General features: G+C 40.7%; 1 pseudogene across 1 annotated transcript; it reads left to right on the top strand.

Annotated features, from left to right (window-relative positions):
- The first annotated feature begins 2,763 nt into the window (after positions 1–2,763).
- Positions 2,764–3,066, top strand: LOC307095225 (coiled-coil-helix-coiled-coil-helix domain-containing protein 5-like; annotated as a pseudogene). Its single transcript has one exon. The product of its transcript is annotated as a coiled-coil-helix-coiled-coil-helix domain-containing protein 5-like (transcript).
- The last annotated feature ends 15,347 nt before the right edge of the window (positions 3,067–18,413 follow it).

Below are 18,413 nucleotides of genomic sequence, written 5' to 3'. Positions count from 1 at the left end.
TTAGCCCTAATTTCCATTGAGGTTGTTAGAAAGGGCCATTTTGGATGTTGACTTGGATTTCCAATCAGTATGCTATTCACTCACTTCAATACTGGCTTCAAAGTTACTACAAATACTTTCAAAGCTTTGATTTTATACATGGCTTAGAACAAAATATTTGGAATGATCTGAACTGGGAAGGACTTGAGTAGGAGTAAGAATAGAAGACCTTTTACTTCAGCTTATATTTCTGACTGTTCAAAAAGATACATAAGCTGAGATGGATATATTTGTGGGTGAAAATAAAATTAAAACATTAAATATAGTATGAAGTCTGGCTTAAGCTTAAGGTGAATGAGTGAATCATGTGCCTGATTAAATTAGCAATGTACAGAAGTGGAACCAGAAGGGGGGTAGAGTGTAATAGCTCTCTTTTCTCTTGGGTGACTTTTCCATCTGTATACTGCAGGCCTGCTACCAGATAATGAATGGTGAGAGATCCCAAGATGACAGGTGGTAGAAGAATACAGAGTCTTATTAGTGAACTCCTACAATATATATTCTGGGAGCTGCTACATGAACATTTTACCCTTAAAGAATACCTATTAGCATAAATTAAATATAGAAATAATTTTTTTTTTACCTCATGACTTGCTTATAGGAGTAGGAATGCATTAAAGATACTCATCGGAAAGCATAAAGAAGTGAGGGTACAGATGATACATTTTGGTGGCTGGTCATCCATTCATCCTATCTGTAAATCTATCTGGGGATTGACCTGTCTTCTATTTATAGCCCATAAATTTAAAGGGGGCACCAAGATGGAGAATATGGCCAAGATTAAGCTTGCTATGTTCTGAATGTTTGTGTCACCCCAGATTTCGTGTGTTGAAATGCTAATGCCTAATGTGATGTTATTTGGAGGTAGGCCTTTGGGAGGTGTTTAGGTCATAAGGGTGGAGCCCTCATGAATGGGATTAGTGTTCTTAAAAGAGAGCCCACAGAAATCCCGTGACCCTTCTACCATATGAGCACACTCTGAGAAGGCACCTGCTATGAACTAGGAAGAGGGCTCCCACCAGAACATGACCATCCTGGCACCTCAATCATTGACTCCCTAGTCTCTAGAACTGTGAAAAATAAATTTCTGTTGTTTATAAACTATCCAGTCTGTGGCATTTTGTTATAGCAGCCCATATGGACTGAGATAAAGCCAATCAGCATATTGCATTTCCCAGGACACAGGGATTGGTTCAGTGATGGTCCCATCCTATATAATAAAAGGCTAATATGCAAATAGACTGAACGGCAGAACAATCGAACAACCAGTCACTATGACATGTGCTGACCACCAGGGGGTGTGCACGGAACATGGCATGCATCGGCCGTGGCGGGATGGTGGAGCAGGTGAGTGGGGGCGCCAGACCAAGGAGGGGCGCCAGTCGCTGTCATCGGGGCGAGCCTCTGGTGGTTACTGAAAATTCTTTGCTCCAGCGTGCTATGGTTCCACTTGGCGCTTGCACCTGCTGCCAGCAATGGCTCTGCTCACACCTGTTGCTGGTGCTGGAGCCACCACTCGCACCCACTGCTGGTGCCTGGCGCCAGCCCCAATTGCTTGGTGCTGTCAGCAGGTGAGAGTGGAGGCTGCCAGCCCCAATTGCCCCTCATGGCTTCTCCACCTCCCCCTGCTCCTGAGGGGAGATCAGGGCCAGGAGCCACCTCTCGCACCCACTGATGGTGATGACCCCGCTCGCACCCACTGCTGGCACCAGCCGCAATCGCTCCATGCCTTCAGTGTGTGTGAGCAGGGCCTGCGCCATCAGCATGTGGGAGTGGAGTCAGTGGCAGCAGCGGGGCTGCCAGCGGGCAGGGACTGGGGGCCTGCGGCAGGAGGGGCCAGGTGGGGGCGCAGAGGATGGGCAGAGACCTACCCCTGTGCCTACCACAGCCTCATGGCCCACAGTTCCTTTCAAGGTGCACGAATTCATGCACTGAGCCCCTAGTAATCCTGTAAGAGTCTATGAAAACACTGAGTCTTTCTCAGGAATTCTGGGTAAAAGAAATTAATTCTTCCTTGCTTTACTTAAACATAAGGGGCTGTATGGGCTGTATTACTACCCTCATAATGCTACAACATGGTCCTAAGACTGAAGACAATAAGTGGTCAGTAAGAGTGAGATGGAGAGAAACCAAATCTTGATGACATCTTTTGAGCACTGATACCAACTATACCTGTAGCTGACCCTGCCTCTGGATTTTAGTTATATAAATCAATAAATTCCTTTAATTCCTATTTTACTTAAACACATTTGGTTCAGGTATTTTGCTATTTACAACCAATCTGCCCTGACTTAAAAGATGTGAATACCACTCAAGTAATTACTTAGTTGATTGATCTATAATTCTACTGGGGCCTACGCCTTTGGAGCTTTATTTATTTAGTGGTCAATTAGGAGTAAGAGAAACATTTCAGGAAAGTTTCTTTGATAGTCCAGAATTTTAAATTATTTTAGTGGCAAAGTTCATAATAATCCATCTATTAATTGGTTTGTAAGTATTAAAGATGACCCAAAGTTATCATCAAACCTCAGGAAAATTAACTCCTGGTTTAGAGTATATATCATTTATGTAATTTTATGACATAAAAGTTTCCCTTAGTAAGTGAAAAAGAGCAGAACAATACATGCATTTACATGCTACGGAATAAAATGAAAAATCAAAATGTGGACCTCATGAGGAGTCACTACAAAAAGTAACTTGGAATCTCCTGGTACCTGCCTTGACATGCAGGCACCACTGGAAGCCACTGTCCACCACTGCGGCCAGGAGCTGGACCAGTATGGCCAATGTGTGGCTGCCAAGCCCAAGTCCTGGCAGTGAGACTGTCACCACCTCAAGATGAGCATCGCTCAATGCACCTCTAACCACCCAGTTATCCATCAGATCTGCCAGGCCTGTGTGGAGCCCTTTGAGACCTTTGAGGAGTGTCTTCGGCAGAATGAGGTGGCCACAGGCAACTGTGTGGAGCAGGTGCAATCTGTGAGCCCACCTACGACTGTGCAGGCACAGCAACTTCCTGCCTCCTGAGGACTCTAGACCATGTGAAAACTGGGCAGGAGTGGCTGCTCTAAAAAAAAAAAGTGTCTGCCATTTTATATAGAGGCTGAGGCTCAGATAAACTAAATATCCTACTCTGGGTCAAATGGCTTATATGTGGTCAAACTGGGGTGGAGGGGGGGGGGAGCCGCTCTGATTCCATAGATAATCATCCTAACCTACAAAATTAAACAACCTTAATAAGAAAGACAAACTAAAAAGCCCCAAGTATGAGGCTTTAGCATGTAAGTTTCATTGAGAGAAATGATTTGTAAAATCATTTGGAACCTCTCTAAGTTTCAGTCTTCATTAAAATTTTTCTGGTGTTGAAGTTATTTTAACTTTAACCAAATATTACCCTCATGTAATATTTTCTATACATGATTATATATAAAACCATTGGAGTCACAGTGTTTTTAAGGAAATGGATATTTATTTGTATAGACTAGTAGTTTAAAAATTTGGGGGGGGGGTTGCCCATTAATAACTCTCAGTGGATGCATATTTGAAAAACTAGTTGTACTTAAAAATAAAATGTTAATGTTAACCTTTTCAAGACAGACAACAGACAATTATTATAAGAAGATGGATTTCAGCCCTAGCTGGTTTGGCCCAGTAGATAGAGCACTGGTCTGTGGACCAAAGGGTCCCAGGTTCTATTCCAGTCAAGGGCACATACCTTGTTTGAGGCTCCTCCCCATCCCAGGCCCTGGTCTGGGCACATGCAGGAGGCAACCAATTGATGTGTTTCTCTCACATTGATATTTCTCTTTGTCTTTCCCTCTCTCTTCTACTCTCTCTGAAAATCAATGGAAAATACTCTTGGGTGAGGATTTTTTTTTAAAAAAAGATGTATTTCAAAATATAAACATTGGAAAAATCCAGCAAACCAATAATTTTCCAGGTGTTTTGTTTTTTTTACATAACTGAAATAAAAGGCCAGATTTAATTGTACAAAGGCCTTTTTTTCAACCTGATGATTAAAGGAGGGAGTTTGACCTTTTTTATGGTACATCAAGATTGAGGGGAGACTAAGTGGATCTGATAAACCAGACCACCCCACTTACAATGGATCAGTTATGTTCATAAGAAATGACTGTATAAGTTCTGTAACTCTGTTAGCTCTACTTAGATCTGTAAAGACAGCAAAGGCAACAGTGAGTTGCAATGAGCCAGCAACACATAGATGTGCTCTGGAATCAAATGATCCAGTTGGAAATCTCAACTCCACTACTTCCCAGCTGCATGGCCTTGGGAAGTTTAATTATCTTCTCCAGCCCTTAGATTTCTGACCTATCAAATGGGTCTAATGAATGTTAGCTGCTATCACCTAAGTTTTTCATGTTACAATGATATTTGTCATTTGTAAAGTGTTTCTCTGTGCTATGTATGGTACTAAGCATAAACACACACACACACACACACACACACACACACACACACACACACCTACCTTAAAACTCTATGAGATAGGTATTTTAATAGTCATTTTATAGATATAGATACTGAGGCTCAGTTAAACTAAATATCCTACTCTAGGTCAAATGGCTTATATGTGGTCAAACTGGGGTGGAGGGGGGGGGAGCCGCTCTGATTCCATAGATAATCATCCTAACCTACAAAATTAAACAACCTTAATAAGAAAGTGGTCAGTAAGAGTCACTCAGCGTCACATGGCTTGTGTATGATCAGTCTGGAGTGGGGGGGACCTATCTGATTCCATAGACAATCATCCTAACTTATAAAACTAAACAACCTTAATAAGAAAAACAACTTTGAACCTGCACTTTGATCCACATCACAGTTAATCCATAGTTTGGGGAGTGCTTGCAAATTTCACCTGTTCTTTGATGGTTAAAGAATATATAAAAAAAGAACTTTGTGTAAAAACCATGAACTACATACTGATTTGAGGTATACTGAGATACATATATTCTATAGTTGTGAAACTGGAGTCAGAACAAATTAGCTTCTGAGGTGTAAAGGCAGAGCTATGAGTCAACAGGTACTATAGATGTGGTCATACTCACTTAACAGACAGAACAAATCTCTACTCACTGTAGAAAAATCAAAGTCAGAAAATACACCAAACCCCATTGTGACATTAGAATTCTCCTGAACCCAGAACTCTGGACAACCACTGACATTGATTGAGATTGGAAGGCAATATGTAATTGGAGCTCATGGACCCACATAGGCCATGAAACTCTGCTCTCATATAGCAAATCTTAACTCTGGTGGAGAACTGTGCTGGTTCTATTGGTTTTAGAATTTTAGAAGTGAAGCTATATAGGCAGATCCTAAGCTGGTATCAAATTCTGGGAATATGACTAGAATTTAGGATAAGAGAGAACCCGTGATTTCTGGCCAATAGGCCATAACTTTGAGCTAGATATTCTAGTTTCCTATTGGGTTGTGTTTATTTATCCTTTGTTATCCTTACCTTTAAGTGAAATATGGTTTAAAGAACTTGTTAAATTATTTTCTTAGGGAGGGATCTAGGTATCCATGTTTATCCAGGGTGTTAACCTGAGAACAGTTCGCATGACTGTCTCAGTGAAAGTTACCTAATTATCTAAAAGGAAAGTAGAATAATTGTAATGGTCAAAACTTTGAAGGACAGTTGTTCCTTTGCATATGAGATGTTCTGTAAACCAAACAGCACTTTCTTTATACCAGCCAACTCCTAATTATTAAACCAATAACATTTTTCAAATCTAATTTGAATCCTTTTAAACATTTGACCATGATTAATTATTTTTCCTTTTTAAAATGCTCTCCTTGCTTGAATTCATTCTTAGTTTTCTGCCAAGTCTTCTTTAGACTCCTACATAAGCTCCTCTTTTTTCTGCTTCATGTTCAAATGGTGTTTTTCTCCTAGGGCTTTCCATGCCCTGACTACTTCCCTTTCAACTTTATACATACACTAGTGGCCCAGTGCACGGAATTCATGCATGGGGGGGTGTCCCTCATCCTGGCCTGCACCCTCTCCAATCTGGGACCCCTTGGGGGATGTCAGACTGCCAGTTTAGGCTTGATCCCTGTTGGATTGGGCCTAAACCGGCAGTCGGACATCCCTTTTGCAATCTGGGACCGCTGGCTCCTATCCGCTCAACTGCCTGCCTGTCTGATCACCCCTAATCACTCTGCCTGCCAGCCTGCTTGCCCCCAACTGCCCCCTGCTGGCCTGATCACCCCCAACTGCCCCCCTCCTGGCCTGATCACCCCTAACTGCCTCTGCCTTGGCCCTGCCATCATGGCTTTGTCTGGAAGGTCTCCCGGAAGGTCTCCTGGTCTAATTAGCATATTACCTTTTATTAGTATAGATAGAGACCTGGTGCATGGGTGGGGGCTGGCTGGTCTGCCCTGAAGGGGGTCCTCTTGGGGGGTGGGGCCGGCCTGGGCAAGGGGCCTGAGGCAGTTTGCAGGCCAGCCATCGGGGTGGGGGTCCCCACTGGGGGCAGTGCCGGCCTGGGTGAGGGGCTGGGGTGGTTTGCAGGCCAGCCACACCCCCATTGGGGTGGGAGTCCCCACTGGGAGGCATGGCCAGCCTGGGCGAAGGGCTGAGGGCCATTTGCAGGCTGGACACACCCCCATTGAGATGAGGGTCCCTGCTGTGGGGAATGGCCGGCCTGGGGGATGGGCTGATGGCCATTTGTGGGTGGTTTGCAGGCGGACCAAGCCCCTGGCTTTGTCCAGAAGGACATCTGGAAGATCTCCGGAAGGTCTCCCGGTCTAATTAGCATATTACTCTTTTATTATAGATGTTAAACATTATACATCCCATGTCTAGGTGATTCCATTGCCATGTTCTTAATAATTAAGTACCCAGAGGCTACATATTATTATAAGAAAGACACACAACATTGGACCTTTAAATATTGGACACAATTTGTCCCTGTTGTTGCCATACAAAAGAGGTGGAATGGACCCCTCCCCACCACCGCTCACATAAAGTTGATTTGGATATTGACACTGATGATACTACATGTGCACCAAGAAGGTATGAAAGAGATTTGGTATTCACATAATGAGATTTTGAGAGAGAAGTGTGAGTTCTCAAGCAGGTCAAAAAAATGGCTTGAGAGAGCAGGGAAGAGTGGTTGGCTTTGGATTTTATTATGGTTAGGTAGTGGGGCTAGAGTGAGGGTTCCTTTGCATGGACTGGGGCTTGCATAGTTTGAACTGCCCCCTGGAACCAAGGTAGGGAGCATCCAGGCCTTTTGTCAACTTGCCTAGATGCAGGGACAGAGGGAGTGGCAGGACTTGAAAACTGCCAGTAGCCAAACATCAAAAATGAATCCAGACTCTTTATTATAGATCCAATCATAATTAAGTCATAGTTAATTTAGGGTTGGCTACTACAAATCCACAACTTTAGTCCAATTGTCTCTTCTAATTATAGAATTCCCAGATTGATCTTTCTCCTTGGATGTCTGAAAGAGCCCTCAGACTCAACATGTTCAAAACTGAGCTCTTATTACAATGTAAGTTAATGACCCCTCAATCTACCTAGTTTTCCAAATTAGAAAGATGAGAGATATACTAGATGTTTATCTCTTCTAACCACCCCATGCTCTTTTATATTAGTCATAAAGTCATACTGATTCTACCTTTGATGACCTTGCTGATCCATACCCTCTTCCTCTTGTAGATTCCCTATTTACTACCTCAGTCCTTTGTAGTTTCTTTCCTGGATTATTACCCCTTTCCCCTCCCACACATCTACCACCTTGACCCCAAGTGAAAATATGATCATGTCATTTTCCTATTTAAAATTCTCCTGTTATTCTTGACTAGAGGCCCAGTGCATGATTGAATCATGCACGTGTAGGGTCCCCTACACGCTTTCGCTTTTGATCGCAGTGGAGCTGGGTGCCTGTCCGCTGGTGCACCAGGCCTTTCAGAAGCCTCCAGCTTGGCGGAGGCTTCCGAAAGGCCTGGTGCTGGAGCAGACAGGCACCCAGCTCCCCCGCTTTTGATGGTCTGCGGTGGGACATGAGCTCGCTGCCCCAGAGGCCCCTTCTGTTCCGCAGCACAGCCATGGCGCAGATGCTGAGCTCGCGCCGCCACTGGCGACGCGAGCTCAGCGTCCCGCCTGCCCAATCAGCCACCCAGGCCACCCTGAGTCCCACCCCCTGCGCCTCCCTCTGTCCCAATCCTGGGCGTAGCGGAGTGATGGTAATTTACATATTACCATTTTATTAGGTAGGATAGAGGCCTGGTACAGGAGTGGGGGCTAGCTGGTTTGCCCTGAAGGGTGTCCCTGATCAGGGTGGGGTTCCCTTGGGGCGTGGGGCGGCCTGAGCGAGAGGCTTGTGGTGGTTTGCAGGCCGGCCACGCCTCCTGGCAACCCAAGCGGAGGCCCTGGTATCTGGAATTTATTTTCCTTCTACAATTGAAACTTTGTAGCCTGGAGCGGAGCCAAGCCTGGGGCTCCCTCCACGGCTGGCAGCCATTTCTGTTGGGGTTATAATTGAAACTTTGTTGCCTTAAGCGGGTGGGCCCAGCCAGGGTGTGCGGAAAGCTTTGCTTCCCCTGTTGCCGGTGGCAACCCTGGCCTGCTCTCTCAAGCTCCATTCTGCCGCCATTTGTTTGAATTTGTTTACCTTCTATAATTGAAACTTTGTAGCTTGAGTGGAGGCTTAGGCCTACAACGGCTGGTGGAAAGCTTATTTCCCTCTGTTGCCTGGGAAACCTTGCTCTCTGTGGCTGTAGCCATCTTGGATGGGTTAATTTGCATACTTGCTCTGATTGGATGGTGGGTGTGGCTTGTGGGTGTGTCAGAGGTATGGTCAATTTGCATATTTGTCTATTATTAGGTAGGATCAGCCATAAGTTAAGCTATAAATGTCTCAATGGCATACAAAAGCTTTTGTGTTTTGATCTCAACTAATTTCTTTTACCTCATCTACCTACTCTGCTGTCCTGACTCTTACTCATTCACATTCACCCTGGATTTCAGTTATACCAAAATACTTACAGTTCCTCAAATGACCTGCATTCATTTTAGACTCCATGTCTTTTCACACGCTGCCCCCTTTCCCCAGAAGACACTTTGTAGGTCCCTGTCCTCTAGGCAGCTCTAATTATTTTTATAGTCTTAAGGTAAATAATGTCTACTCTAAGAGGCCTTAACTTTCTTAGGCCAGTTATAAGCATAGCACCATATGAATATAGAAAACATTTATTCTGTGCCTGACACAGTGCTGAGTCCTTTACATATGTTATCTTAGGCAGTCTATATAGAAACTTCAGGAACTTATTGATATTCCTGTTTTAAGCATAAGAATATTAAGATATAGAGAGTTGCAATGACTTACCCAAGATCACACTACTATCAACTGGTAGATCACGAATTTGAAGCCATACTGCTTATCTAGACCAATGCTCATCATCATGGTGTTGCTTAGGCATATGTGTTTAATGGCCTATCTTGCCCTGTCAGTTTTTGTATTTCCTAGGTCCGTTGTCGGCAAACTGCGGCTCACGAGCCACATGCGGCTCTTTGGCCCCTTGAGTGTGGCTCTTCCACAAAATACCACGGCCTGGGTGAGTCTATTTTGAAGAAGTGGTGTTAGAAGAAGTTTAAGTTTAAAAAATTTGGCTCTCAAAAGAAATTTCAATCGTTGTACTGTTGATATTTGGCTCTGTTGACTAATGAGTTTGCCGACCACTGTCCTAGGCCAAACATATGTATATTATATGTTAAAGAGACCTGGATCTCTGGGGGTACAACTGAGTGAAAAAAATATATATATATTTTAAATCCATAGTAAAAAGTTAAATCGTACCATTAAATTTAAAATCTGGAAAATCTGATTAGGAAATCACTGAGAGTACTTGGTCATTTCTGATTTCTTGTTCAAATATACTTCCTAAAAACCATCAAATGATTTAAGTAAAAACAATGTAAAAGGTCTGTAACAGTTATATGCCACAGTATCCAAGTCCCTCACTTACATCTTGAATGGTCCATAAACAGAAATGACTTTGGCTTCTGCCATCTGTTCTCTGCATCAAGAATAAGTACCATGGAAGAGAATTCGAATGCATTTTATGCAAGAACTATCACACAAAGAGCAGACATTAAGATTGAAATTGCAGTCTCAGACTAGGAGCTGAACAATAGCTGAAGATGGAAGAAATTCTAACAGCTGGCATGTCAGGGAAAGGAAGATGGGAAAATGAGTCTCATTGTTCATCTAACTTCCAAAGGTGAAGTGATAAAACCCATACAACCTAATTGCATCTCAATTGTCATTCCAGGAGTGTCTTTTTGCATCACTCATCTACCTACCTGGATTCAATTCTTCCTTTTAATTGTATGCATCCTTTATGATATAGTTCAAATGTCATCTCCTTTGTGATATACCTCCAGTCCTCCAGTCAGCACTGATACTCCACCTTTTTTATTTGCAAAGAAACCTATTTGTGCTTCAATTTAGCACTTTTAATTAGATTAGAGACCAATTTGAGCTTCTGGAGAACAGAGAAGAATTCTTTCTTATCTTCTATGTTCATGCCAACTGTCTAGCTCAGGGCTCAGTTCAAACTAGGCTTTCAATGAAGATTTATTGAGTTGAAATAAATCTGTTAAGATTAAGGAATTACTCAACTGTAAATCTTTCTTGCCCAAAAGACTTGTTCTTTTAAGGACAAGTTTTAAAGACTCAGTAAGTCTCAAATAGTCTCTGTTGAGTTCTGTTCATACTTGATAATTTTTTACTGAAATTTTAGCCTCTGAATTGCACACATTATTAGCACAAAGGATGTCTTCAAAGAGAAAACTCAGATGTCACATATAACCTTAGCTGAGTCATGCTTAAATATTCTTTCAACTTTCCCAGGTCTTTGGGAATTCTTTGTCAAATTTCATGGAAAGCATCTGTAGCAGTTGCTCCTGCCACTGCCACTACTTATGTTGGCAAACCTATATCTGCTGCATCAGGGGTTTAGAGAAGTGTGACTCTGACCAAAGAGAGAACTCTGATTGATGAAGCAACTAGGAAAGTGGACCTAAAATCCTGTAGTGTTTGGAAAATGGAAAAGAAGTTTGGACAGAGAAAATGAATGATATAAAATTTATGATGGAAAAGAGAATAATTTGTTCTCTCCACCTTAAAAGTCTTTAAATTTTTATTTATTCATTAGGATATCCATTTTAAACCTAAACTTAGAAATTTTCCTAAGGCCATTCTGTAAAATGGAAGGAAACTAGAACTATTAATATTATTGTGGCATACAGGCACAGGTAGAATGACTTAAGCATCAGTTTTCAAAGTTATGTGCTACATTGTCACATCCATTAGAATGATTTTGGCTGCAACTAAAACCCAACTCAAGCCACAACTGGTTTGGCTCAGTGGATAGAGTGTTGGCCTGCGGACTGAGGGGTCCCGGGTTCGATTCCGGTCAGGGGCATGTGCATTGGTTGCGGGCACATCCCCGGTGGGGGGTGTGCAGGAGGCGGCTGGTCGATGTTTCTCTCTCATCGATGTTTCTAGCTCTCTATCCCTCTCCCTTCCTCTCTGTAAAGAATCAATAAAATATATATATTAAAAAAAATAAAACCCAACTCAAAATGACTTAAGCCACAGGGTGTTTGTTATTTCACATAACAAAATATCCAGAGGTAGCATGGCTTCGTTGTTCAATGATTTATTTTATCATGTACTCAGGTTCTTTATTTTCTGTATGTTACATGCCGTCATGGTTGTAAAATGGCTGCAGTAGCTTCATCATCACCTTTTTGTACATCTAAATTCAGAGGCATATAAAAAGTGCTTACATGCTCTGTGTCTCCATACAGCTGACCACATGACAAGATTTCCTTTCACATATCACTTGCCAATCACTGGCCAAGTGGAGTTGGTGGTAGAATCACCATTATTGGCTTGATCAACTCAAGAGGCACCCATTGAGGCTAGGGATGGAGCCAGCCTTCCCTGAAGCACTGAAGCATCACATAGAAGAGCCATGCAGCCCTACACTGTTTGAAAGGAAGAATGGGGCAAATCTTCTGGGGAGGCACCCCAAACTGGATGCTACAATCACTTTCTTATAAAATTACCAGTGGTGCCTGGCCGGTGTAGCTCAGTGGTTGAGCATTGACCCATGAACCAGGAGATCAGGGTTCAATTCCTGGTCAGGGCATATGCCCGGGTTGTGGGCTTGATCCCCAGTAGGAGGCATGCAGAGAGGCAGCTGATCGATGATTCTCATCATTGATGTTTCTATCTCTCCCTCTCCCTTTCCCTCTGTGAAATGAATAAAAACAATTTTTTAAAAAATACCAGTGATATTCAAAGAGTTCACACACAGATGGTTTTGAATATGGGTGCCATGATTATTCCTTACTAGAGAAGAGGAAAATATTCTAGGATGACTGGAGGGCATGAGAAAGTATTGGGAGGAGTAGGAAGGAGACACTGATTAAGAAATAAAAGATTAGCAGAGAAACTGTAACAAAGAAACAGGTAGAGAGATGCATGATGTAAGTAGGACCTTTGTCATCTATGTATATAAAAGCCTAAGTGACTGTTACGACCAAAGGACCAGAACGACCGGTTGACCAGTCACTATGACACACACTGACCACCAGGGGGAAGATGCTCAACACAGGAGCTGCCCCCTGGTGTTCAGTGCACTCTCACAGTGGGAGCACTGCTCAGCCAGAAGCTGGGCTCACGGCTGGCGAGCTCAGCTGTGGCAGCGGGAGCCTCTCCCACCTCCACAGCAGCGCTACCGAGTGGTGGTAGTGGCAGTGGCAGGCACAGCGGCCTGGGATGAGCGGCAATGGACCTATGCCCGGCCCTGGCTGGGGCTCCTCCTTGGCTACCTGCCTCTTCAGCACTGCTACATCCCCAGAGGGTTCCCAGATTGCAAGAGGGCGCAGGCGAGGCTGGGAGACCCTACCCATGCATGAATCCATGTACTGGGCCTCTAGTAATCTCATAATAGAATAAAGGCTATGCATTCTGAACTATGAAATTTTGAGCATACTTTGCAGTGCTAACTAGATAATCTTTTATATTAAAAGACACTTTTTTTTCTTTCTAATAGTTCAAAGAAAATGAATACAACATTCCTCGCTGTACCTCCCTGTAAGGTTATATATAAGAAGGAATTTCCAAGCAGTGAGAGTGGTCATCTTAGAACCTCCATAGGATATTTTTTCTAAGTAGCAACTGGTTGTCCAGTGTAGATGGGGTTCTATTTGAAGTATGGAAGGTTTACCAAATGAATCAGAAGGCACTGTTCAAGCATAGGTTTCCACATACATTGATTGCAATTAGGACTAGTCTTTTGCACCAGACTTAAAATCCTACTCTTCCATGCTCATTCATTTTACCACTCTTGAGAGGAGGTACATTGTAAAAGATTTCCAATGTTGGTCTCATAGCTCTCTTCCTCGTCTCTACATATAAAAACCAAGTGCTATTTTTTGGGGGAAGATTATGTTGGAACATTATTTTGCAACCTGTTTCTCAGAATTTTCCCAGGTGGAATGGTGTTGTTTTTAACAGACATTACTCACCACTACATCCAGGTAAGAGGAAGAAGGGGCACAGGCAGCAGTCATAATATTGATTACTTTCTGTAGAACTAAAGGCTAACTCTACTGTGATGTTTCTTCTAGTACTTCCTGCTTCAGTCAGGGAGGGGAAAGGTCAGGAACAATTCTATCTACCAAACTGTTTTATTGACTACCTCTTGTCATTTCTCTCCAACCAGAAATGTTATGTTGTGGATAAGTGTGAAGGGCTGATTTCACTCTTTACATGATAGTTAAGAGAGCCTGGGATCATTTGTACATTTAGAACACAGTGCAGTTTCTTGTGAACAACATGGTACTATTTTGTTTTATGAGGATATATAGGTATTTTTTAAATAATGAAATGATTTATCTACAATTTTAATTAGTAAATTTTAAATGGTATCATCTATTAAAATATGAATAAATAACTGAATTAAAAGTTTTGATTCATCTAATCCCTATAACTGTGTCCCCATCCTCCTTAAATTCCTCAACCTTGGGAGAATACTCTCAATTTAATACCTAAGTAAAATGTTTTAAGTCTACGTCCCATAGTGTGGGAGATTAAGTATTTTTCAAAACCTCTAGAAATTCTTAGGGGAGCATACATTTCTTCTAGTTATCTCTTTCTCTAATACCTATATTCCTCTGCATTCTGTATTCAATACTGTTCATTAAAAATGCAATGGAGGTCCCATAAATAGTTTAAAATATTCTTGTAGCCATATTAAGAAAGTCAAAATGAAATTAATTTTAATGTTATATATTTTAAAACCCAATATGTCCAAACATTATCATTTCAACATATGGTATCAGCTATGCTTCAAGTGTTCAGTAGCCACATGTGGCTAGTAGCTACTATGTTGGATAGCACAGATATAAATCATATCTTATTTTCTCTTTTCCAACCCTAATATGGAACACTGACCCTTTTCCTGATTACCCAAAGCAAGTCTTTTACTTGTACCACACTTTAATTTAAGGCTGGGGGAGAATGGAGGATAGTTACATTATTATACAGCATGCCCAACCACTGGACTCCTGGAAATGCCAGGTCTTAATATCCTTCTGTCTTTGTTCTCATAAAGAATTTTTCTCTGATCATTTCTTCTCAAACTACAACTTCCCACCAGGCTTCTAAGTACAATATTAATGATAAAGGATCATGGGCATGATAGGAATTTGTTACAAAACCTTTCTTAAACAAAAAGAAAAATGTCAAGATCCTGCCATCCTGTGCATCTCAAGGTCGCAGGTAGCTTTTTCTGACTTTACCAAATAAATGTAAATCCTTATGGAAACTTGGCTGAACTTTTATTAAGACAGTCAACGTATTTTGCCTTGTAATAGCAATATATTTATTTACTTAGACCCCACCTTGTTCCCCACATAATTTGAGGCCTGTCTTGTTTTTAAGGAATAACTCTCCTCTTAACAGTGTTTCGTTCCCTATTTATACTAGCTCCTGAGGTCTCTGGCTTGTGCCAGTACAGGGGCTGTGATTACACAGATCCAAATTTTCTCTCTTGATTTGGATGCTCATGCCACTGGTCACTGTTGGTTTGTCTAACAATTACCACCATCATTACCTGGTCCCGATTAGTCTTAGTAGATGTGTGTGTATGACCAACCTGCTTGCTTCATGTCTGAACATTCATTGGCACCTATGTCATTCCATCCATCTTCCTGGGCACTATGTTGGACCCAAGTTAGCTTAGTTTGAGCCAAAATATGATATGACTTTGCATACCTTTTAAAATATACTTTCACTGATTTCAGAGAAGAAGGGAGAAGGAGAAAGAGAGAGAAACATCAACAATGAGAGAGAATCATTGATTGGCTGCCTCTTGCATGACCCCCACTGGGGATCGAGCCTGCAACCTGGGCATGTGCCCTGACTGGGAATCGAACCATGACCTCCTGGTTCATAGGTTAATGCTCAATCACTGAGCCACGCCAGTCAGGCAGACTTTGCATATTTTTAATAGAAATTATAGCTAGTATAAGAAAAAAAAAAAGAACCACACACACAACTATGACTTATAAGACAAAAATTTCAAGTAAACTGGAGATGAGACACTGGCTACTAAATGAAAATTAAATTACAAATAAAAGAAAATATTTCAGATGTCTACAAAGCTTGGCTGTTAATAGCTTTCAACATCTAACTCTTCTTAGTGCCACATGCTACTCCACATACTTGCCCCACAGAGCGTGATGAGCCTTTATAACCATTGCTTTGGTGACAATTTTAATTGGGACACATTGAATCATTTAAAAACTAATCTACATTCTTAGTCATTAATACATTAAAAGGACAGATAAAAATGCAGTCATGCTAGGAGGCTTTAAAATGTTTTTGTGGCAGGGATGGGAGAGATCTTTATTTTTCTCATGGAGTTTGAGAATTCCCAAACCTCCTGACTTGAAAATATTAGAATACAACCAAAGCAATATCAATATGCTAATTTTTTTATAATCATCAAACATAAATTGCAAATTTTCAGTAAAAATGATTCTCTTAAAGATGATAGTGGGACTTTTTAAATTTAATTATGTGTCTAAGAATGACTATCACATTGCCAAAATGAGGCAGGGGTCACCATTAGTTCTCCTTAAGTTTTACACATTATGTATGTAAGCACTAAGCAAGCTTTTGAACAAACAGAAGTAGAGAAGAAGAAAAGGAGTTTAGCTATAGCAATGCCATTTAGCTCTTTCAGTGTCTTCTGAGGTGTGTTTTTTTGCCAAAAATCATGTTTTATTATAAAAAAACTATTTTTAATGATCTACCAACCAACAACTTGATTAAGTATGTTTTTTTCAGTTTTGCCTAAAGCACAGAATTGGAAACTGATTTGACAAAGGATTTGTTATCCTCTCATTTACCCTTCACTTTTACAACAGTGAAATCAATATTTTGATTTGTCCTCTTGTTTGGCACCAGGGAAGTTTCCACAACCAGGGCAGTGTTCAATAGTTAAGTTCAGGATGGTTGAGAAATCGGCTTTTCTTTTTGTAAAGTGGGAGAAGTATGACTTTAACAACAAACATGGGAAAGGAAATGCAGAATGATGGCTAGCACATTCTGTCAGACCATTTTAAGGAAAGAATACATAGGAGAGTTGAAATGTAGAAATTGATTTCTTTAAAACTACCCATGCCTACATTCCCTTCGGCTAATTTTTATGTACCTGATGGAGTATACAAAGTCCCTCAGTGTAAACCCCCTGCAGTACTACACACAGAATCACTCCATCCTTGAAATTCTTTTGGCATTACTGAATGACATTCAACTAGTTAATAATCATATATTACATTAGGAATTTTCTTGTATTTTTGATCTAGAGTTTTACATGTACATAGGGAATTATTTAATTTTCCCCCAAATATTTATTCTTATTTTCCTAATTTGATTATAAACTATTTGAAGATCAGAACTAGATATTATTTATTGTCTCACCCATCACAGTATTATTCCTAAAGCTGATTATTGATTATTGGTGCCTGTTAACTCTGGTCTTGGCTTTGTTAAGAAAATTCCTTCCTCCCCAATTTTCTTGTCTTCTCCAAAAAACTCATATTTAAATTTTTATCCCTAAAATTGATCCCTACAAACGAAGAGGTTCAGGTCTCTGTAGATATAGTTGTCTGGCTCTGTTTTTAGGTCCTGGTTAATCCTACGCTACAGGCTGACACGGCAGTCAAAGGGAAACTCAGGATTCCCAAGGGGAATATGGCAGTTCAATTTTTGGAGATTTTGAACTGCTTATCATGACTTCTAGGTGATTCACTACTATATTTTGAGGGTAATTTAATAGACATGAGAACATTTTAAAGTGTTATGCATTCTTGGAGGATTAAATTTTTATCCATATATGGCAATATAGTGACTATAATAACCTTCCTTTTTATCTTATAAACCATCAAGATTAAAAACTTTTGCTCTGTAAAAATTCTGTTAAGAGGAGAAAAAGATGAGCTATAGGCTGGTAGAAAATATTTGCAAAAAATTGAATGAAGGACTCATATCTAAGGAATTTTCAAAACTCATCAGTAAAGAACGCAAACAATTCAATCAAAAAATGAGAAAATATATCAAAAGGTCTCACTGAAGAGTATATACAGATGGCAAATATGCATATGAAAATATTTTCAACATCACTAGCTGATAGAGAAATATAAATTAAGACCACAATGAGATATTACTACACACCTATTAGAACAGCTAAAATAAAAAAAGTGACAACACCAAATGCTGGTGAGAATGTAGAGTAAAATGGCATACAGTTTGGTACTTTCTTAAAAACAGCAACAAATCTATGCATCTATTTTTCATCTGACCTCGCAATCACAATCCTGGGCATTTATTTTAGAAAATAGAAAACCTATATACATACACAAAAACCTATGCATTATTCATGGCAGATTATTCACAATAGTAAAAATATAGAAACTATTCAATTGTCCTACAGTCATTGAATGGTTAAACAAACCATGGTACTTCCATACTTTCAAATGATACTCCACAATAAAAAAGGAAGGAACTACTGATGTACACAACAACTTGGATGGATCTCAAGGCATTATGCTGAGTCCAAAAATCTAAATTCAAAATGTCACATACTTACTGTATGATTCAATTTTTATTGACATTCTTGAAATGACAGTATTATAGAGAACAGATAATTTGTTTCCAAGGTTTAAGGATAGTGGAGGTTGAGGGTATGAAAATATCTATAAAGGGAGATCTTTGTGGTGCTGAAGTAGTTCTGTATCTTGACTGTCAAGATAGTTA

This window comes from Cnephaeus nilssonii, assembly GCF_951640355.1.
Source record: "Cnephaeus nilssonii genome assembly, chromosome: X".
Lineage (NCBI taxonomy): Eukaryota > Metazoa > Chordata > Mammalia > Chiroptera > Vespertilionidae > Cnephaeus > Cnephaeus nilssonii.
The sequence above is the reverse complement of the archived record's forward strand: the minus strand, read 5'-3'. Positions and strand labels throughout refer to the sequence as shown.